This window comes from Pseudophryne corroboree, chromosome 1, assembly GCF_028390025.1.
Source record: "Pseudophryne corroboree isolate aPseCor3 chromosome 1, aPseCor3.hap2, whole genome shotgun sequence".
NCBI lineage: Eukaryota > Metazoa > Chordata > Amphibia > Anura > Myobatrachidae > Pseudophryne > Pseudophryne corroboree.
Genome location: NC_086444.1, coordinates 81,083,181 through 81,104,995, shown reverse-complemented (window position 1 = coordinate 81,104,995; position 21,815 = coordinate 81,083,181). Strand labels below are relative to the sequence as shown.

At 45.6% G+C, this 21,815-nt stretch overlaps 1 protein-coding gene and 1 long non-coding RNA gene across 2 annotated transcripts in view; both read left to right on the top strand.

The window, feature by feature from the left end:
* Positions 1-21,815, top strand: part of NADK2 (NAD kinase 2, mitochondrial) — a 298,406-nt gene that overhangs the window by 9,892 nt on the left and 266,699 nt on the right. The window lies entirely within an intron of this gene.
* Positions 2,087-19,887, top strand: LOC135056183 (uncharacterized). Its single transcript, XR_010243915.1, has 2 exons — positions 2,087-2,169; positions 19,182-19,887. It is a non-coding gene; the product is annotated as an uncharacterized LOC135056183 (long non-coding RNA).

Genomic DNA, 21,815 nt, shown 5'->3' with positions numbered 1-21,815 from the left:
TGTTTATGCCGTTGGCTTGTGTTCTGTTGAATGCAACGTTCTGCGGCATGCTTGAGGTGTGAGCTGGTATGAATCTCACCTTAGTTTAACAATAAATCCTTTCCTCGAAATGTCCATCTCCCTGGGCACAGTTCCTATACCTGGAGTCTGGAGGAGGGGCATAGAGGGAGGAGCCAGTTCACACCCTTTCAAAGTCTTAAAGTGCCCATGTCTCCTGCGGATCCCGTCTATACCCCATGGACCCCATGGTTCTATGATGACCCCAGCATCCTCTACGGACTAAGAGAAAAGGATTTACTGGTAGGTATTAAAATCCTATTATCAAGGACATAATCAGAAGAGGCATCCACTTTACCCTTGTGAGAGCACAGACTGTGCCCTGGGAGGCTAGAGCCACATCACCAGGCCCCTACCCAAACTTTATTATGGTGCTTGGCAATGCCTGATCCACTTCACAGCATCCAGATATGTGACATTGGGACAGAATATGACCCGCAACACTCCACTCATTTTGGTTCAAATATTGCCCCTTTTGTGGTGTGTGAATTGGAGCAGCTGGGAGAAATGCTATTCCGCCCCTGCTTTACCCCTATACACAGTCTGATACTTTATGGCAAACACATATTTACCTGTATGGCTGCTCCCAATGTCTGTGCAATGACATCGTAATGGTCCTACAATGACACAATGAGTTCTAAGCCAGGGCAGCACAATAGGATTCATCTTGTCTCGTGGCCACCGCTAGAGAGGGAAGCAACTGTTCAGTTCTCCTGGCATTTGATTACATTTTGTTAGTAAATAGATCAGTTATAGCTTTTATTTAATTTTTTTTTACTGTAAATTTAGTTTAGGCACTGTAGTGTCATATACTTATATTAATTAAGTTTATATTAGAATTAGTTTATATTAGAGGAGAGGAGAGAGAGGGGCTTAGGGAGCAGCCATGAGCTGCATCCCGTTCACCATACGCTGACCATTCGGCAAGAGGGAGGTAAGTGCACCGTTATTTTTATTTATAATTTGTTGTTTGCACAATTAGGGCTTTTCATGGACTTTATAAGAGACGGGGCTCACCTGAAAGTGGGCGTTTCAGGGCATCAAAGGAGGCTTTGTCCCAATTTAGTAGGAGGTGTCTCCTCCCAAATTTGACCCTTGTAATAATGAATAAACCCTTCGTTTAATCAAATTTGATTAAACGAAGGGTTTATTCATTATTACAAGGGTCGTTTGATAATTGTGGTAAAAAAGCAAGTAAGACACATTTTTTTGGGCGAAAAAATTTCTTGACATAGGTCTGAAATCAATTAACCCCGAAAAGCCGTTTTTGTGCTAAAAAGCAAAAGTTATGGTAGACTTACCTAGATAACCCTGTTTCTCTGAAATCCACAGTATCTACCTTGGGATATAAGGTAGCGACTGCGGATCTGGCACCAAAATCTCTGATATGATAACTAGGTCGACAGTCAGGTCAACCACTATTGGTCGACACCTGAAATATGGAAGTGAGTCGGTCATTAGCCTAGTGGCTACAGACGTCCCATCTGGACAAAGGGCGACCCTTGTGGATTTCAGATTGGGAGGTTCTGACAACTGTGGACCCTGATAAAAAAAAATGCTAATTTACCATGAATTGCGAAATGTGCCTATAAAACATTGTCTGCGAAAACGGATTTGCAGTAATTTTACGACGAATTTCAATTCACCACCTCTGAGCATGTGATAAATGTAGGAAAAATCCCTATTATATTAATAATGTCGGGATTTGGTTCAGTACCCCTGGGACACCCCCTGAATGACTAATTAGGCACTTATAAGCAGTGCCGTAACTAGGTGTGTGCAAAGGGGGCATTGCACACAGCGCAGTCAGGCTGTGGGTGCCCCATCCGCACACACTGATTGCTCCCCACCAGCTGCAGCGATGCCTGCTGTAGTGTAGTGTAATATTAGTAGTGCTGTGTCCGGCACCTTCCTGCTAATATACATTACATTACAGTCATAGCAGGCAGCGGCGCGCTGTCTGTGAATGTAGACTCTCTCCCCACGATCATTCCCCCTCTGCTCAGTCTGCCCCCCTCCTCCTGCTCTTCTCAGCACTGTGTGTGCACACACTTCCCCGAGTTCTGGAGATTACTCCTAGACGGCTGCTGCTGCTGCCTTCACACGAGTGAAGTAAGTTTCTCTCTCCTCTCCCTCCCTCCGCAGACTCCATGACATGTAGGTACTGTACACCAGTATGTGTATATTAATGTTTTGGGCAGTAAACTAAACAAGATTAAGATAGACTGGCCTTGTGGTTGCTCATCCTGGACTGTATCTCAGCGATTTTAAAAACAAATCACTGTGTAAAATACAGTGTAAAGATTTGTAAAAATAAAATAAAAAAAAACCCTCCAAAAACTGCACATACATTAATCTGTGTTTGTATGTGTGTCTATTGATAATGTCAAATATTACCTTTAAACATAAGCTATTTACTATTACAGACTAAGTACGCTATTTGCGAACTGAGTACCGTAGGGGTACACACTTAGCGTAACAGACGCTAAGCCGTGGGCGCAACGCAAGACCGATGCGTACGCTCACGGTTTCACGCTTCGTACCAAGCACGCTATAGGCGTACCGAGTACTGTACTGCTACACTATTGGCGTAGCGGATGCTGCGCCGTGAGAGTGAGACACGAGCGGCGCAGACGCTCACAGAATGATACACAGTAAACCTTCTTAATAACACACAGTAAGAATATGCTTATACTCTAAACCTTAGTAGTCAAATACTACAACGATGTAACGCTTAAAAACCTTAACTATGTGTATGCTGTTTGAGCGATTGAGACGCTAAGAAAAGCCCTTTGTGGAGAAGTGAAAACACAAGACCTGGTTTGGATTTAAAAACCACAGTGGTTCTAACACCGCCGTGGATGGTTTAGAGAAAAGGGGAAAAATACAATACAAGTTATACACTACAAACTAACATCAAAATCTAACACAATAACAGAGAATAATATGAACAATAACAAACAAGAGTGAACAAATTGAAACGAATGGCGAACAGAATGGATAACAAAATGGCTACAGAGAAATATACATACGTGGGGATGATTCGCAAGCGTGTCCTGGATCCAGCCCTCAGCATTCAGAGAGAAAGCCTTCAGAGAGAGTGAGTGTCTGGCCAGGCAATGGTGGTCTTTATATACACAACATTCATTCACAATACAATGGTCCCTATAATCTCATTGTTCATTGGACACAGGAATGTGTCTCCACATTATAGCAAAGGTCATAGGTGGATTTGAACAGGTGGGCTGTGTCTTTCTCCAACTGCTCTGGTGGGAGGTATCCTCAGTATTCCCGCCACGTGTAATTTACAGCAAATACAATATATGTTCATAAACTACTTTTGCACATAACTATACGCAGGAGCGAGCGATCCTTTCCTAACCAACACCGAAATGTTACCCTTAAAATATCCTAAAGCTGGATACTAGACACCACCTTTCAATCTTTATCTGACCCTTCCTATCATGCAAAGAGGAATCTCTCTGTCCAGGAACCGTTTAAACTAAACATACTCGCTGACATTGTCTAGGGGAATATTAGCTATAAAACACACTATATGGGTTAAATATGCTACGATCGAGTCGCACGCTAGACGTTCACAAACTCCGCCGTAAATACACATCTTATGCGCACGAGACGCTGGTGCGTCCCTTACGCAACCTGCGGGTATGTGTACGCATGGGGGAGTGGGTGCAGGAGCAGCGTGCGTGTGCATGAGGGGTTAGTACAAGGCATATGCATCATGATATTTTTCGACTTTGACAGTCCACCCTTTGGCAGTCAACAATAACTGCCACTTATCTAAACAACTAAGCAGGAAAATATATAATACCGTGAAATACCTATATATGATTGGGTGTAGAGAGGAGAAGGTGGGAAATGTAAGACCTAGTGGGATAGTAAAAGCATGTATGTATGAAATTCATGTCTGAGGGGTCATGTATCATCGTGCCGTACATGTTCTAAAATAAGCTTCGAGGTATTGCGAAGTATACATTGAATCCTTCTTATCCCGTATTAAGGGTCTGTAAGTGGGCTAACAAACTCTACCGAGCTCTTTTCGGCTTTTAGTTCCAACAAATGGGGTGCACATTAGTTGATGATACATGATGGGGGAAAATATGTGAGTGCTAATATATGTGCCTATATTACCTGTCGACTATGTGTGTCACTACCTGAAGATCGTAGAGATGAAGATAAGAAACATGCGTTATAAATGCATTCATATGATATTGTATGTGATTGTCCTTGGATGTCTTGTTGATATCTTGTTGATGTCTTGTCCGGGTTGCTGTATCTTTGCTGTGAGTGGCAAAGTTTTTCAAGTGTCCATAGAAAGTTAAAGTCTCTAAAAGTTCATCAAATGTCTGTGAAAAAGTTCATCAATGGTCTGTATAAAGGGTCATCAAAATCTTCTTCCGAGTGGATGTCTTTTTACCTTGGAGAAAAACAAAGGAGAAACGGGTGAAAGAAACGGACCGTGGAATCACATTTTATCACAACATTGTCTCGATTGATGGGTCATAAATCAAACCAGTTGTTGTAACAATGCCCTCACTCCTTAAACTCATCAATTTGGTACTGCGCTTGCAATTCATTAAAATCCGAACACATCTGAATATCAATCCAATCATTATGACAACTCCTAGGATACATAAGAGAAATTTCCCTACATTAACGATAACATTTTGAGCCCATTCTCCTAAACCTGAGAACCAATTGCGTGGGTTCAACCATGATACCCAGCCGGTCAGTTCATTACTCACAGCAGTAAGGGTAAGGTTGTGTCTCCTTCGGAACTCCCACTTCAATTGCAAGATATCAACCATCTTTTGATCTATGACCTCGGTTGGGTCATCAGTACTGTTTGTGATATATGTACAGCACTTCACACCATACTGAGTTGCTAGGGTGACACAATACCCGCCTGTCACCGCTGTGATGTAATTTAGAACCATCCTGTGCTGGATCAGTTCCGTTTTGTAAGCTTGCAATTCTCTCCCAGTATACCTGAAGGTGTCATCATACATCTCGGTGATATTGTCTATCAGGTTCGCTAGCGCAGTTATATACCTAAAATTTATAACTCCTCTGGCGGTACGGGTGATATCTAGCGCGAGTAGGAGTTGAATCCTGGTGGATTCGTGGATCAAATCAGAGGCTGCATGCTCTGTCCTATCTATAAGGTGTCTCTTTACAATGTGTTCGTAATGGGTGTGAGTGTAAGGAGCTTGAGCATTGCGGTGAACGTCTTTCATTTTATCATGGGTAATGGTCATTACTTCTGGCAACACTCTTCCAATGTAACACAATCCCTCTGAGTTTGGGCAAGCCACTTATACGCCTTCCTCCCACATATGAAATATGCATCATCGGGGAGGACATATGGGACAGAATATGACATCACCATATTACAAACCTTCCAGGTGAAAAATCCTATCCCTAACTCTCTCATTTGTCTAGTACACGTATCAGGCTGTATGATATGCGCACAGTATCCTGGTGATACTTCTCCAACTCGCATGGTCCTACTTCCTAGAGTGTACCTATACTGAAAATATCTCCCACCGTTGGCTATTTGGCGTATAAGCTCTGAGTCTATGGGCATTCTATCGGCTCTGTGTGAGAATGCCATGGTTTGGTTGTTCCATGTCACTTCCCAATTTCCCGGCTTTCGGGGATTGGAAATGTTAAAACATACTAAGGACCTATCCACATGATATTGGTGGAGCTTCAAACAAGGAGGCCTAGAAATATTAAATTTCTTGTCCACCAGTCTCCCACCCCTTAATTCAAGTACCTCATCTATCGTTAAAGCGTATGGCACTAGTCCTGACTTGCTCTGACCTTGAGGTACTTGTGAGCACACCCAGCATTCCGTTTGGTTTAAAACCTTACCCACTAATGAGTGATAGTCACTCAATGGATGTCGGTCCATGTTGATATTAAGGCTGGACTGACATCTCTGGATGCACCCGTCCTCAACTATGTTTTCACAATTCCTACAGATACAATTCTCTTCAGCTAACAATCCTTCTCAATGTCTCTTAGTGTCATGACTACCAGATCGTTTTCTGATACTCGCCTTTGCTCGGTGATTGTGTTGCTCTTGGAATTCTACGAATCCATCCTTGTCATCAGAACCCATTCCAGATCCTTTCTCGACCTCTCTGGTACTCTCACCGAAACAGACTGCTCTGGTCAACAACAGGGTCAACAGGAAAACACGGAATGCAGTCTCTTGGGGCAAGTCCATCTTGCAGGAGGAGAAAGAAAGAGTGGTAATGGGGGAAAAGAAAATACTTAGGAGGGAAAGAAAATTGTTACGATAATTCGTCCCTAGTCTTGTTGTTCTTCTTGCTCAGATGCCGTCTCAACAGTGCTGCCTCTCAGTCTTCCCAAAACGAACACTCCAGTGATACTATATTCTTTCCGAATCAGCGATCTTTCTGTAAGGAGCATAAATCTTGCATTACCATTTGTTTAACTGTTGTATGACATACTATCCGTAAAACATGAAAGAACAAAAAGAGAGAGAATAATAGAAACAGAGAAAAATTGTCAGATTTCCGTTCACCATCAGGCTGTCACACCAACATGTCCATCGGTATCTCTGCACAGTCTCCCCCACCAGTATTTCCACCCTCTGTGCGTGGCCAGGCACAATGATGCTGGTAAGATATACTGGGGTTGGGCAGACCTCTGAAAAGACCAAGTAGATATGTGACGTTTGAGCTGTAGTTCTGCTGGTGAACGTCAGAGATGAAGAGGAAACATTTAAAGATAAATCACAGAGTTTACCTGGCCGCCCTTGTGTCTACAAGGAATGACCTACCAATTACACCGACTGTAACCTCAGGCTTACTATCAAGGCTAACAATCAACTTCACTGGCTGCAGACTATAGGTGCGGCCCAAAATTTTTCCTATATGATCCCTGATTACAATTATGTGTGTCATACAGTGTGTCATAACTTTGCTCGTGTTCTTGTCTAGGAGGTCTGACTTTATGTGTGCTGTTACAGTTGTTGGCATAATGCCCTTCCATTTTACACAGATAACAAACCCTTGGCTTCCTCCATGTGCCAGGGGCTGGGGGTTTTGGTCGATTTGATGCCTCTTCTAGTGCTTGGATGCTCATCACCATCAACCGCTCTCCCTGTGCTTTCCTGGTTCTTTGGATATTACGGTCATGCTCGATAGCGGACTCCCTTAATGCAGCCACCGAGATACCTCTCCAGTTAGGTTGAGTGGTCTGTACCCTTGTTCTCAACACTTCTTTTAAACCTTCCATTAATATGGACACTGCTACCTCTCTATGATGTACACTTTCCTCAATGTCCCCGATCCCAGTGTATCTAGCCATTTCCTCTAATGCTCGATGAAAATAATCAGAAGCAGTTTCACCTTCTTTTTGTCTAATGGAGAAAATTTTGTTCCACTTGACAACAGTTGGGAAATATACTCCTAATTGCAGGTTGATCCGTTTTACATTGTCCTGATTGTACTCTTCAGTGAGAGGTACTTCTGCGTCTAACTTACAATCAGAAATGAATTTCAAAAGGTCAATAGTAGAGGGCAAACATGCCCGCAGTACTGTCCGCCAATCTTTGTTAGTGGGTTCGGCGGCGTTACCTAGTTCTTTAATGAACCTTTGGCATGCGGCTAGATCTCTCCTGGGATCGGGAAATTCAGACATAATTGTCCTCAATTCTGTCCGGGACCAGGGACAATGCATGGCAATGTCTCTGACGGGAGTGACTCACTGAGCGTCAGTCTTTCCATTTGGGACTGCAATCACCCTGACAGGATTAAGTTCAACTACACCATCTTGTGTTGACTCTACAATGTGAGGTGCACTGCAATTGTCTGTGCATAATGTACAATACCGTACTTACCTGTGGACACGACCTCACCTGACCCTCCGTTAGGGGGCTTTACTACTGCCTTTACCGATTGGGCCGTGCCCACCTGGGTGTCTTCTATGGTGGCTGCTGAAAAAAATGCTGACATCGTGCTGGGCTCACTTTCTTGCTTGTAATCCTGAGGGAAGTTTAGCATGGGGTGCAACTTGCACGGGTTAGAATTTGTACATTTATCAGTTTTACTCCTATCATCATTAACACATTTATTACGTTTACTCTTATTGTCATTAATACATTTATTAAGTGCACTATTATCATATCAAAGTATGCCATTCTCTGTAGCCATTGTCTCTCCGGTTGCCATCAGTTTCCTGCTAGGGTTAGAACCAACTGTGTAAGCTAATTCCCTCTGTATATCACTCTCTCGTTGCCATAAATGTAAACAGTTTGTGTGTCTGATCCTCTGTTTTTGGGATTTTATGAGACAGATCCTAAGCCTTAGATTATGCAATACCTCTGAGTCAAAACTACCTATCCCAAGAAATGGTGCTTTATCCCCCACAGTCATTCGTGTCCATTCATCACAAAAGGTCTCAGTGTGGGGACCATACTTCCCCCACATTACTAACCGAGCTGACCCCCGGGGTCTGGGCTCTGCAGTCTGAACCCTGACTGCTAAACGTCCCTGTGTTGTGCACTTGGCTTCCATTGTGGACCTTTTTAACACAGAAAAACTTCCTAAAATGCACCAAACACAGTAGTCTACGGTGGAAATCCTTAAAGCTCTTCCACTGAACTTCTTCTGATCCGGGTATCCCCGGTCCGCCTTCTAGCAGACTCGTGTAGCCGTTGCAGGCCCTACCTTTATTTTACACAAATCACGATTGCATGTGCTCACTACAACGCGTATGAGGATAAGATTTACGCACGAATATGCAACCTCATATCATGTTGCGTCAATTGTTTACACATACAACCGTGCGGTCCAATCGTACCACTTATAGACACTTGTTATCTATAAATGGTAGGATCATTGGAGTCTCTTCCGTCTGTGCTCCACAACAGCCGGAGCGTAATACCACGAAAACTTTTATCACACTCCGTCGCACGTGTACATCTGGACCGTGCTCGCACGTTTTCACCTAGACCGTGCTTCACCAAGCTTCACCAAGATCACCAAGACCATCAAGCCCACCAAGCGGGGTTCAATACACTCATACCTTTTCCAGCCTACACTATCATTCTATAGTTTTCTGATCAGAAAAATCATTTCTTGTTAACTGATAGCTTTCCCCAAAGGTAATACAGAAAAAAGGTGTTTTTTAACTAAATATTGGATACTGATCAATTTGTGCTATTATCGCGTGGCTACCGTCTCGCCTAAACTAAAATAGTGCTATTGTGTGATTTGTATTTAGTGGGCGCATCTGTACGCACGTTGCGTAAACACGCCACGTGCGTAAGCTTTTGTGTTGCGTATGCAGTCCCGCAAGCTGTCCAGGACACGTGTACAAAGGCCGGATGCGTCCGCAGTAATACAAATAACACACTTCTATAAATGTAAACGATATTCAACTATAATCGCTTACCCACACCACACAGTATCTCCTGTATAAGCCTTTATAACTGGGCCAGGCTGCGTGTGTGTTTTACATGTACTCCCTTAAATATTACTTTATATTTTTTTTTTAACTAAATAGCAACAAAAATTTCTCAGCACGGGTCAAAATGTATCTAATAATCAATGCTAATGGCAACAAGCGAATAGATATGCAGAGTACACAAATAAAATAGAGGTGTGTGCGTGTGTTGCGTGCGCAATTTGCACCAAACAGAAATTTCACAGATTTAAAAAAAAAACAATAGCTTTACGTTCTTACCTTTCGGATCTGGATCCCACCAGCATCCCTGCAAACCAAGCGGAGCAGACGCTTATCTAATCAGCACTACTGTATCCCTGACCACCAAACGGCTAACAAGGGATACTACCTTCCCGCCCTTTGCTGATAGATAAAAGTCTGCCTTGTCCTGCTAGGCTGCGGATATGAGGAGGACCGGACGAGCCCTCAATTGATAATGTCAAATATTACCTTTAAACATAAGCTATTTACTATTACGGACTAAGTACGCTATTTGCGTACTGAGTACCGTAGGGGTACGCACTTAGCGTAACAGACGCTAAGCCGTGGGCGCGACGCACGAGCGATGCATACACTCACGGTTTCACGCTTCGTACCAAGCACGCTATAGGCATACCGAGTACTGTACTGCTACGCTATTGGCGTAGCGGACGCTGCGCCGTGAGAGTGAGACACGAGCGGCGCAGACGCTCACAGAATGATACACAGTAAACCTTATTAATAACACACAGTAAGAATATGCTTATACTCTAAACCTTAGTAGTCAAATACTACAACGATGTAATGCTTAAAAACCATAACTATGTGTATGCTGTTTGAGCGATTGAGACGCTAAAAAAAGCCCTTTGTGGAGAAGTGAAAACACAAGACCTGGTTTGGATTTAAAAACCACAGCTGTTCTAACACTGCCGTGGATGGTTTAGAGAAAAGGGGAAAAATACAATACAAGTTATACACTACAAACTAACATCAAAATCTAACACAATAACAGAGAATAATATGAACAATAACAAACAAGAGTGAACAAATTGAAACGAATGGCGAACAGAATGGATAACAAAATGGCTACAGAGAAATATACATACGTGGGGATGATTCGCAAGCGCATCCTGGATCCAGCCCTCAGCATTCAGAGAGAAAGCCTTCAGAGAGAGTGAGTGTCTGGCCAGGCAATGGTGGTCTTTATATACACAACATACATTCACAATACAATGGTCCCTATAATCTCATTGTTCATTGGACACAGGAATGTGTCTCCACATTATAGCAAAGGTCATAGGTGGATTTGAACAGGTGGGCTGTGTCTTTCTCCAACTGCTCTGGTGGGAGGTATCCTCAGGATTCCCGCCGCATGTGTAATTTACAGCAAGTACAATATATGTTCATAAACTACTTTTGCACATAACTATACGCAGGAGCGAGCGATCCTTTCCTAACCAACACCGAAATGTTACCCTTAAAATATCCTACAGCTGGATACTAGACACCACCTTTCAACCTTTATCTGACCCTTCCTATCATGCAAAGAGGAATCTCTCTGTCCAGGAACCGTTTAAACTAAACATACTCGCTGACATTGTCTAGGGGAATATTAGCTATAAAACACACTATATGGGTTAAATATGCTACGATCGAGTCGCACGCTAGACGCTCACAAACTCCGCCGTAAATACACATCTTATGCGCACGAGACGCTGGTGCGTCCCTTACGCAACCTGCGGGGATGTGTACGCACGTGGGAGTGGGTGCACGAGCAGCGCGCGTGTGCATGAGGGGTTAGTACAAGGCATATGCATCATGATATTTTTCGACTTTGACACTATATATATATATATATATTCAAATAGGAATAAAGTCTCTGCGCCTTCAGTGCTTGGGTATGGAAACTTCCATCTGTGTATAACCAAAATTATATTTATATGCGTACCGGAAGTATGATCAAATTGTGCCTGTAGTGGTATCTTTAATTGGTCATCTCCCCTTGTCTTCTTACTCCATGTGTAAACGCCCTCAGCGGGGTGTTGAACCACAATTTACATAGGCAGAGAGGGAAGATGTGTCAGCAAGAATGCTCTTACTGTTATAAAGTGACTCGTGCCATAATTGTGCCAAAAAAAAATGTTTTTTATATATAAAGTGCTCTGTGCCTATAGTGTTTCTATAAACCACTATATTTCTTGTGATTTCTAATATAGATAATCAGAATCACACCCCAGTGGCTAAAAGAATAATAAAATAATAAAAGGAAGGTAATGACTCACTCCTTTTAAGAATGCTGCTCCTATGAGGCGATCATTGACCTAGTCTGGTACCTCTATAGAGAAAGTTTTTTTTGCACGCAGTCCGGAACGGCTCCGTCTAATCCCCCCATCTGGAGTGCTGCAATTAGGGAAATCTCTCGCTCTGCATCCGTCTGTGCCGTCTCTTCCCTCCTGGGCAGGTCTCGTTATATATATAAGTACTACTGTCTGTGACTATCGGACACTGCCATGCTGTGTAATGTGACTGATGGACACTACCGTGCTGTGTAATGTGACTGACTGACGCTACCGTGCTGTGTAATGTGACTGACTGATGCTGCCATGCTGTATAATGTGGCCGATGGACGCTACCATGCTGTATAATGTGGCCAATGGACGCAACCCGGCTACCGTGCTGTGTAATGTGCCCGACAGACGCTGCCGTGCTGTGTAATGTGACTGATGGACGCTACCGCGCTGTGTAATGTGATTGACCAAAGCTATCGCACTGTGTATTGCGACTAATGGACACTACCATGTTGCGTAATGTGACTAATGGACGCCACCGTGTGGTGTAATGTGACTAATGGGCGCCACCGTGTGGTGTAATGTGACTAATGGACGCCACCGTGTGCTGTAATGTGACTAATGGGCGCCACCGTGTTGTGTAATGTGACTAATGGACACTACCATGCTGCGTAACGTGACTAATGGATGCTACCGTGTGGTGTAATGTGACTAATGGGCGCCACCGTGTGGTGTAATGTAAATAATGGACGCTACCATGTGGTGTAATGTGACTAATGGACGCTACCGTGTGGTGTAATGTGACTAATGGGCACCACCGTGTGGTGTAATGTGACTAATGGACGCTACCATGTGGTGTAATGTGACTAATGGACGCTATCGTGCAGAGTGATGTGAGTAACAGACGCTACTGTGCGGTGTAGTGTGAGTAAAGGGTGCTACTGTACGGTGTTATGTAACTAATAGATGCTCCATGAAGCCACACCCCTATTTTTTGATGCCCGTAACTAGCGGTGTGTGATTGATGGGGCGGGGGGGGCGCCGATGCTATTTCTTGCACACAGCGCTTAAATGTCTAGTTACGGCACTGCTTACAAGTTTTTAATTGGCCAATAATAAAGTACAAAAATTATGGAAATTGGGGTAGAAGGAATGGGTATAATGGGGTGCTTTATGAGTGGGACAAGTGATATTAGACTTGCAGGTGGGTGTAATTGGTTTGTTTCCACTGTCCATAACTATGCAAATAGGAGGGTGTGTATCGGGATGCCGGCGCTCACAGTGCTGCTATTAGGGAATGCTAAAGCAGGGCATTCTGGGATGTGCAGCCCCACAACAGTCGGAGAGCCGCACGTTTAACATCCCTGTTAATCTATGAAATCCTCACCTCATGTACCCATGTATGCCTGTAGCCCACCTCATGTACCCGTGTATGCCTGTAGCCCACCTCATGTACACGAATGCCTCCATGAGAGTGCTCTTTAATACATTCAGGTGGTATAATCACATCTAACAGTGCCAATATCGCGACCACCTTGCACTGAATTTCTATTTCTCATACGTCCTAGAGGATGCTGGGGTCCACTTCATGACCATGGGGTATAGATGGTTCCACAGGAGCCATGGGCACTCAAGACTTTTCAATGGGTGTGAACTGGCTCCTCCCTCTATGCCCCTCCTCCAGACCTCAGTTTTTAGAAATGTGCCCAGGCAGACAGGATGCACTCTGAGGAGCTCTACTGAGTTTCTCTGAAAAGACTTATGTTAGGTTTTTTATTTTCAGGGAGAACTGCTGGCAACAGTCTCCCTGCTTCGTGGGACTGAGGGGGCAGAAGTAGGAACCAACTTCCTGAAGAGTTTCATGGCTCTGCTTCTGGCTGACAGGACACCATTAGCTCCTGAAGGGAACTGAACGCTAGCCGTGTCTAGATGCTCACTCCCACAGCACGCCGTCACCCCCCTCACAGAGCCGACAGGTGAGTGTAAGAAGACAGATCTTCAATCAAGTAAAGTGACGGCTGAGGTACCTCGTGGCTGCCGGGAGCGCAGCGCGCCATTGCTGCCCACACATACACAGGCACTGCAGGGTGCAGGGCGCTGGGGGGGGGGGGGCCTGGGCAGCAAATAACCTTGTAAACTGGATAAAAGGGGGCATAAGATGCCAAGGCACAGCCCTACCCCCGCCAGTATAAATATTATGTGAAAAATCTCTGAGGAGAAACGCGTCATTGCGAGGGCGGAGCTTCCTCCTCAGGCAGCCAGCACACTGTTCAGCACCATTTTCTCTCATTCAAAGACTGCAGAGAAGACGCCGGTCCTCCTCCACTTCTGAACAAGTATCAGGGTGAAAAAAGGGGGGGGCCTGTGTGCTAAATCATATTGTTCATAATATAATAGCGCTTAAAGGTTTCTGTGTACGGAGTACGCGACACAGGGATTTTGTCTCTGTGTACAAAGTACGCGGCACAGGGATTTTTTCTTTGGCGCTGGGTTGTGAACTGGCTGCTCCTAAACTGTGTCCCTCTGACAGATTTTACTGTGGGTCTGTCCCCTATAAGTCCCAGTGTGTCTGTGAGAGTGTGTTGTACATGTGTGTGACATGTCTGAGGCAGGGAGGAAGGCATTTTAGGGACACAGAGTTGTAATGTGGTGGCGCTTCCGGCACACCAAGAGCCTGCATGGGTGAAAGAAATACGTGATAGTATGCATCATATCAATAGGAGATTAGATAAATTTGAATCTCATGCTGAGTGCTGGAGAAAATCTGTGGAAGATGTGATTTTTCAGGGCTCTGTTCTTCCATCCGCAGGCGACCCCTCTGGGTCACATAAGAGACCATTTGCGAATATTGTGAATACTGATACCTACACGGACACTGATTCTTGTGTCGACGATAGTGACTCCAGAGAAATAGATCATAAATTGGCAAAAAATATACAATATATGATTGTAGCTATAAGAGAAGTGCTGGAAGTCACGGAAGCCACCCCTGTACCTCAGGAGAAGGCTTATTTCTATAAAGAAAAGAAATCCAAGGTCACCTTCCCTCCTTCCCACGATCTTAATACTCTCTTTGAAGGGATGTGGGTGAATCCCGAAAAGAATTTTCGTATTCCCAAGAGTATTCAGATAGCTTATCCTTTCCCGGTGGAGGACAGGAAAAAATGGGAGACACCCCCTGTGTTAGACAGTGCACTGTCCAGGTGGACAAAGAAGGTAATTCTCCCTGCACCTGGCACGGCTTCACTAAAAGAGCCGGCAGACCGAAAGATGGAAACTATATTGAAATCCATTTATGTTGCCAATGGTACACTGCTCAGGCCCACTATTGCTTGCGCGTGGGTGAGTCGCGCTATTGAAAAATGGTCAGAAAGCGTGTCATCAGAAATTGACACGATTGATAAAGATGAGATACTCCTTAAGATAGGGAATATCAAAGACGCTGCCGCATACATGCTAGAAGCGATGAAAGATATTGGACTCTTGAGTTCACAAGCCGCTACCAGTATCGGCTCGGCGGGCATTGTGGATTCGCCAATGGAACGCGGATGTAGATTCCAAAAGAAATATGGAGGTTCTCCCATATAAAGGTGAGGCCTTATTTGGCGATGGACTGGATGCGTTAGTCTCAGCGGCTACCGCAGGTAAGTTGACATTTTTGCCCTCTGCACCTGCACCAGCAAAAAAGACATCACCCACACATGCAGTCCATTCGGCCCAATAAATACAAAAAAGCAAGAGGTTCCCCCTTCTTTGCAGGAAGGGGAAGGGGAAAGGGAAAGAAGTCCACAGCAACTTCAGGTTCCCAGGAGCAGAAGTCTACCCCCACTTCTGCCAAATCTTCAGCATGATGCTGGGGCTCCTTTGCGGGAGGCCACTCGGGCGGGGGCACGTCTCAAACTGTTCAGTCAAGGTTGGATTCCATCTGGCCTGGATCCCTGGGTGTTGCAAATAGTGTCCCAGGGATACAAGCTGGAGTTTCAAGATGTTCCCCCATGCCGATTTTTCAAATCGACCTTGCCAGCTTCTCTTCCGGAAAGGGAAGCAGTAACAGCGGCAATCCAAAAATTATGTCAGGATCAGGTCATAGTCCTGGTACCTTTGTCACAACAAGGAGAAGGGTTTTATTCAAGCCTTTTTGTAGTTCCGAAGTCGGACGGCTCGGTCAGACCGATCCTAAACCTAAAAAAATCTGAATCTCTACTTGAAATGATTCAAGTTCAATATGGAATCACTGAGGGCAGTGATTTCCAGTCTGGAGGAGGGGGACTACATGGTGTCTGTAGACATAAAGGATGCTTACCTGCATGTTCGCATTTATCCTCCTCACCAGGCTTATCTGAGATTCGCGGTTCAGGATTGCCATTACCAATTCCAAACGTTACCTTTCGGTCTCTCCACGGCGCCGAGGGTATTCACCAAGGTGATGGCGGAGATGATGGTTCTCCTGCGTCAAAAAGGAGTCAATATAATAGGATTTTGATAACCTACCGGTAAATCCTTTTCTCCTAGTCCATAGAGGATGCTGGGGACGACATCAAGACCATGGGGTATAGACGGGATCCGCAAGAAAATATGTGTCTTGGTGTGAATCCAAGAAGGCTCCTATGGAAGAGTTTGAGTTGGGATGTTTTCTCCATTTTCTGCAGGCTGGTGTGGAGGCGGGCCTCCGATTGGCATCAATCAAGGTCCAGATTTCGGCCTTGTCAGTGTTCTTCCGAAAACAATTGGCCTCTCTTCCACAGGTTAAGACCTTCGTGAAAGGGGTTCTGCACATCCAGCCTCCATTTGTGCCTCCAGTGGCACCATGGGACCCAGAGCTGGCCCTAACCAATATGAAGCCCTAGGCAAGAGTTTGGCTGGTGCCCTCTAGCACCCCCGCTGGTTCCGCCTCTGACTTTGCACCTCTTTCCCAGCACCATCACCCCTCACCCATAGCAGTCCTTATTTTGGTGTTTGCACCCCCTATATTTTAAATAGGAACAGTTCGCACATTTGGCGCACAGCCCAAAAAGGGGTGTGTTTTTGCTGGCAAGGGGCATGGCCACACAATAGTAACCCCAATTCCAATTACGCCACACAGTCCTGTAACTTTATTCACATTTTATCATGCGATAGTGTCCATAATTCATATTACATCCCACGGTAGTATCACTTTACCTTATAAACGTCACTCCTCACAGTAGAGCCCCTTATTTACATTACATCACACTAAATTGCTCCTTATTCACATTACACCACACCTATTACTCTTTATTCACATTAGATGACACAGTAGTGCCCTTTCTATACATTACGCCACACAGTAGTGCCCTTTCTATACACAACGCCACATAGTAGAGCACCTTATACACATAATGCCACACATTAGTAATGCATTTATACACATAATTCCACACAGTAATGCCCCTTACACATATGAGACACCTTAATGTCCTTATAAGCATAATGCGCCTTACACATTATGACAACCTTTATTAATGCCCTTTTACACATAATGTCCCTTACACATATGCCGCACATTATTAATGCCCTTATACACATAATGACACATAGTGACCCCTACACATTAGTGCCCCTATACACATGACACACATACAGTAGTACCCTGTTACACATATGCCGCACATTATTAATGCCCTGATACACATAATGACACACATAGTGCCCCTTACACATATGTTGCACACTATTAATGCATTTTTACATGACATACATAATGCTCCTTACACATATTCCGAACACTACTGCACAACCAACCCACTTATATGCACACAGCACTCACACTGCCACTAACACTGTGACCTCTGTCTCTGCTTGGATACAGATATGTCCTCTTAAATCTTGCCTCAATGCTAAGATCGGGCACCTTTTTTTATGAAAATGCATCTTATTTGCATTGCTATGTGGCTAGGATGCACAAGCAGCTTCTGCTGATTAAAATGATATGCAGCATGCCTATATACTGTGTGAGACTGTGGCTGTATCTGCATACGAAATGCAACACACAGAATATAGGGATGCCGCATATAATTTTAATCAGCAGAAGCTGCTGATGCCCCTAGGCATATCAAATGCCCTAGGCAATTGCCTAGTTTGCCTATGCCTATGACCGGCTCTGATGGGACCTTAACGTGGTGTTGCAGTTCCTTCAATCAGATTGGTTTGAGCCTCTACAAGAGATAGAGTTGAACTTTCTCACTTGGAAAGTGGTGATGCTTTTGGCATTGGCATCTGCGTGGCGGGAGTCTGAATTGGGAGCCTTGTCTCACAAGAGCCCTTACCTGATCTTCCATGAAGATAGGGCAGAGTTGAGGACTCGTCAACATTTTCTTCTGAAGGTGGTTTCGTCTTTCCACATAAACCAACCTATTGTGGTGCCAGTAGTTACTGACACGTTCACTGAGTCAAACTCTCTAGATGTGGTTAGGGCTTTGAAGATTTATGTCGCTAGAACAGCTCGAATATACGGAAAACAGTGTCTTTGTTTGTCCTGTATGCTCCCAACAAGATTGGGTGTCCTGCTGCCAAGCAGACTTTTGCGCGTTGGATCAGAAGTACGATTCAGCATGCTCATACTACGGCTGGATTGCCGTTACCGACGTCGGTGAAGGCCCATTCCACTAGGAAGGTGGGCTCATCCTGGGCGGCTGCCCGGGGGGTCTCGGCATTGCAACTTTGCCGAGCAGCTACTTGGTCGGGGTCAAACACATTTGCAAAATTCTACAAGTTTGACACCTTGGCCGAGGAAGACCTCAAGTTCGGTCAATCGGTGCTGCAGGGTCATCCGCACTCTCCCGCCCGTATTGGAGCTTTGGTATAAACCCCATGGTCATGAAGTGGACCCCAGCATCCTCTAGGACGTATGAGAATACAGGATTTTGATACCTACCGGTCAATCCTTTTCTCCTAGTCCGTAAAGGATGCTGGGCGCCCGTCCCAGTGCGTACTTTACCTGCAGTTTAGTTATTAGAGTTACACAAGTTGTGTTATATTAGTTTCAACATGTTGCTGTAATGAGTTCATGCCTGTTGGCGTGTGTTATGTTGAATGCCATGTTGTGCGGCATGGTTGAGGTGTGAGCTGGTATGTATCTCACCACTAGTTTAAAGTAAATCCTTTCCTCGAAACGTCCGTCTACCTGGGCACAGTTCCTATAACTGAGGTCTGGAGGAGGGGCATAGAGGGAGGAGCCAGTTCACACCCATTGAAACGTCTTAGGAGTGTCCATGGCTCCTGCGGAACCGTCTATACCCCATGGTCATAAAGTGGTCCCCAGCATCCTCTACGGACTAGGAGAAAAGGATTTACCGATAGGTATCAAAATCCTGTTTTCATCTTTATTTAATCAAGGTGATGCCGAAAGATGAGCCACAAACATCCCTGGAGAGGTACGAGCCCTCGGCACCACAGGCAAGACAACAGCCTGCGACCCCAAAGGCACGGCAGGAGCCCCCGGCCCCCAGGGCACGACAAGAGCCACCACCACCCCGGGCAAGACAACAGCCACCGGCCCCCAGGGCACGACAAGAGCCCACACCACCGCGGGCAAGACAACAGCCACCGGCCCCCAGGGCACAGCAGGAGCCCCCACCACCACGGGCAAGACAACAGCCCCCGGCTCCCAGGGCACGGCAGGAGCCCCCACCACAACGGGCAAGACAATAGCCACCAGCCCCCAGGGCAAGTCAACAGCCTCCGGCCCCCCGGGCAAGGCAACAGCCCCCACCACCGCGGGCAAGAGAGGCGCCCATGCCGTAGCGGCTAATATCACCACCTGAGAAGGCATGCCCTATCACCATCAGAGGCATGCGCCCCCAACCAACACCATCAGGGAGGCACCCTCCCCTCCACCATCGGGGAGGCATGTCTCCCACCACCATCGGGGAGGCACACCCCCACCACCATCGGGGAGGCACATCCCCCACCACCATTGGGGAGGCACACCCCACCACCACCATCGGGGAGGCACACCCCATCACCACCATCGGGGAGGTGCTTGCAGACACATTATGTATTTACAAATACAATTTACTAATAAAATGTTTATGTATTATGATACTGCACTCTTTCTCTGTGTTTTGTCCCACATGGAGTGTCTATATGCTGAATGGATCTTTGGGAGCTACTGTGTCATTGGAAGCATCATTAAATGGGTCAGATAAACATATAGTCATTATTTCCCAGCACGGGCACACACACACTGCTATCATATTGGAAATAAGATTCCTTTGGGGGGTTATAGGTAACCAGCCTTATAAATGACTGCCAGGTCTATGATCTTAGAACCAGTTATGTAGCCCCCATGGTGTGCTTTCACATAAATTACGCCTTATGTCTATTTTTTATGTCAGACGTTACCATGTCTCAGTAAGGGTCTACAAGTTGGGCTGTCACCCAAATAAACTGGATAACGTTATCATGCACACTGAGGGTTAAAGACAATAAATGATCGGCAAGACTTTGGGGGAGATGTACTAAGCAGTTATAAAAGTGGAGAAGAGAGCCAGTGGAGAAGTTGCCCGTAGCAACTAATTAGCATTGACGTAATATCAGGGCTGTTTCTAGCCAATTTGGCTCCCAGTGCGAGATTTAAAAATGCGCCCCCCCCCCCATTGACATAACAAAAAATGCGCCCCCATAGATATAAAAAGAAAAAGGTATGCACGCGTCGTAGGCGCGCGCGCTCCCGACAAAGGGGGCATGACCTCATTAAAATGGGCGTGGTCTCTGTAAAATGGGCGTGGTCTCATCTGAAAAGACTACCTTACACCCCAGTTTTTGACCTTGCACCAACAGATCACGGCGAGCACAGGAAAAAAAAAAAATGTATATATTATGCCATACACCGCAATGCCCTTGATACATTAAATCCCCATTACGGCAGGCAAGAGTCCCCATTTTCCACATTACGGCAGGCAAGAGTCCCCATTTTCCACAATACGGCAGGCAAGTGTCCCCATTTTACACAATACGGCAGGCAAGTGTCCCCATTTTACACAATACGGCAGGCAAGTGTCCCCATTTTACACAATATGGCAGGTGTCCCCATTTTTCACATTACGGCAGGCAAGGGTCCCCATTTTACACAATACGGCAGGCAAGTGTCCCCATTTTCCACATTACGGCAGGCAAGAGTCCCCATTTTCCACAATATGGCAGGCAAGAGTCCCCATTTTCCACATTACGGCAGGCAAGTGTCCCCATTTTACACAATACGGCAGGCAAGTGTCCCCATTTTACACAATACGGCAGGCAAGTGTCCCCATTTTACACAATATGGCAGGTGTCCCCATTTTTCACATTACGGCAGGCAAGGGTCCCCATTTTACACAATACGGCAGGCAAGTGTCCCCATTTTACACAATACGTCAGGCAAGTGTCCCCATTTTCCACATTACGGCAGGCCAGAGTCCCCATTTTCCACAATACGGCAGGCAAGAGTTCCCATTTTCCACAGTACGGCAGGCAAGAGTCCACATTTTCCACATTACGGCAGTCAAGTGTCCCCATTTTCCACAATACGGCAGGCAAGAGTCCCCATTTTCCGCATTACGGCAGTCAAGTGTCCCCATTTTCCACATTACGGCAGGCAGGTGTCCCTCTTTTCCACATTGCGACAGGCAAGTGTCCCCATTTTACACAATGGCAGGCAAGTGTCCTCATTTTACACATGATGGCAGGCAAGTGTCCCCATTTTACACAATGGCAGGCAAGTGTCCCCATTTTACACAATGGCAGGCAAGTGACCTCATTTTACACATGATGGCAGGCAAGTGTCCCCATTTTACACATGATGGCAGGCAAGTGTCCCTATTATACACGATGGCAGGCAAGAGTCCCCATTTTACACATGGTGGCAGGGGGGGGGGAGAGTGGGAGAAGCTGACTTACGTTTGAAGCAGTTCTTCCCACTCTTCGGCAGCCTCTCCCTCGTCTGCGGGGCGCTTGGCTCCCCCTGCAGCTTGGCTCCCTTGGCTCCCCCTC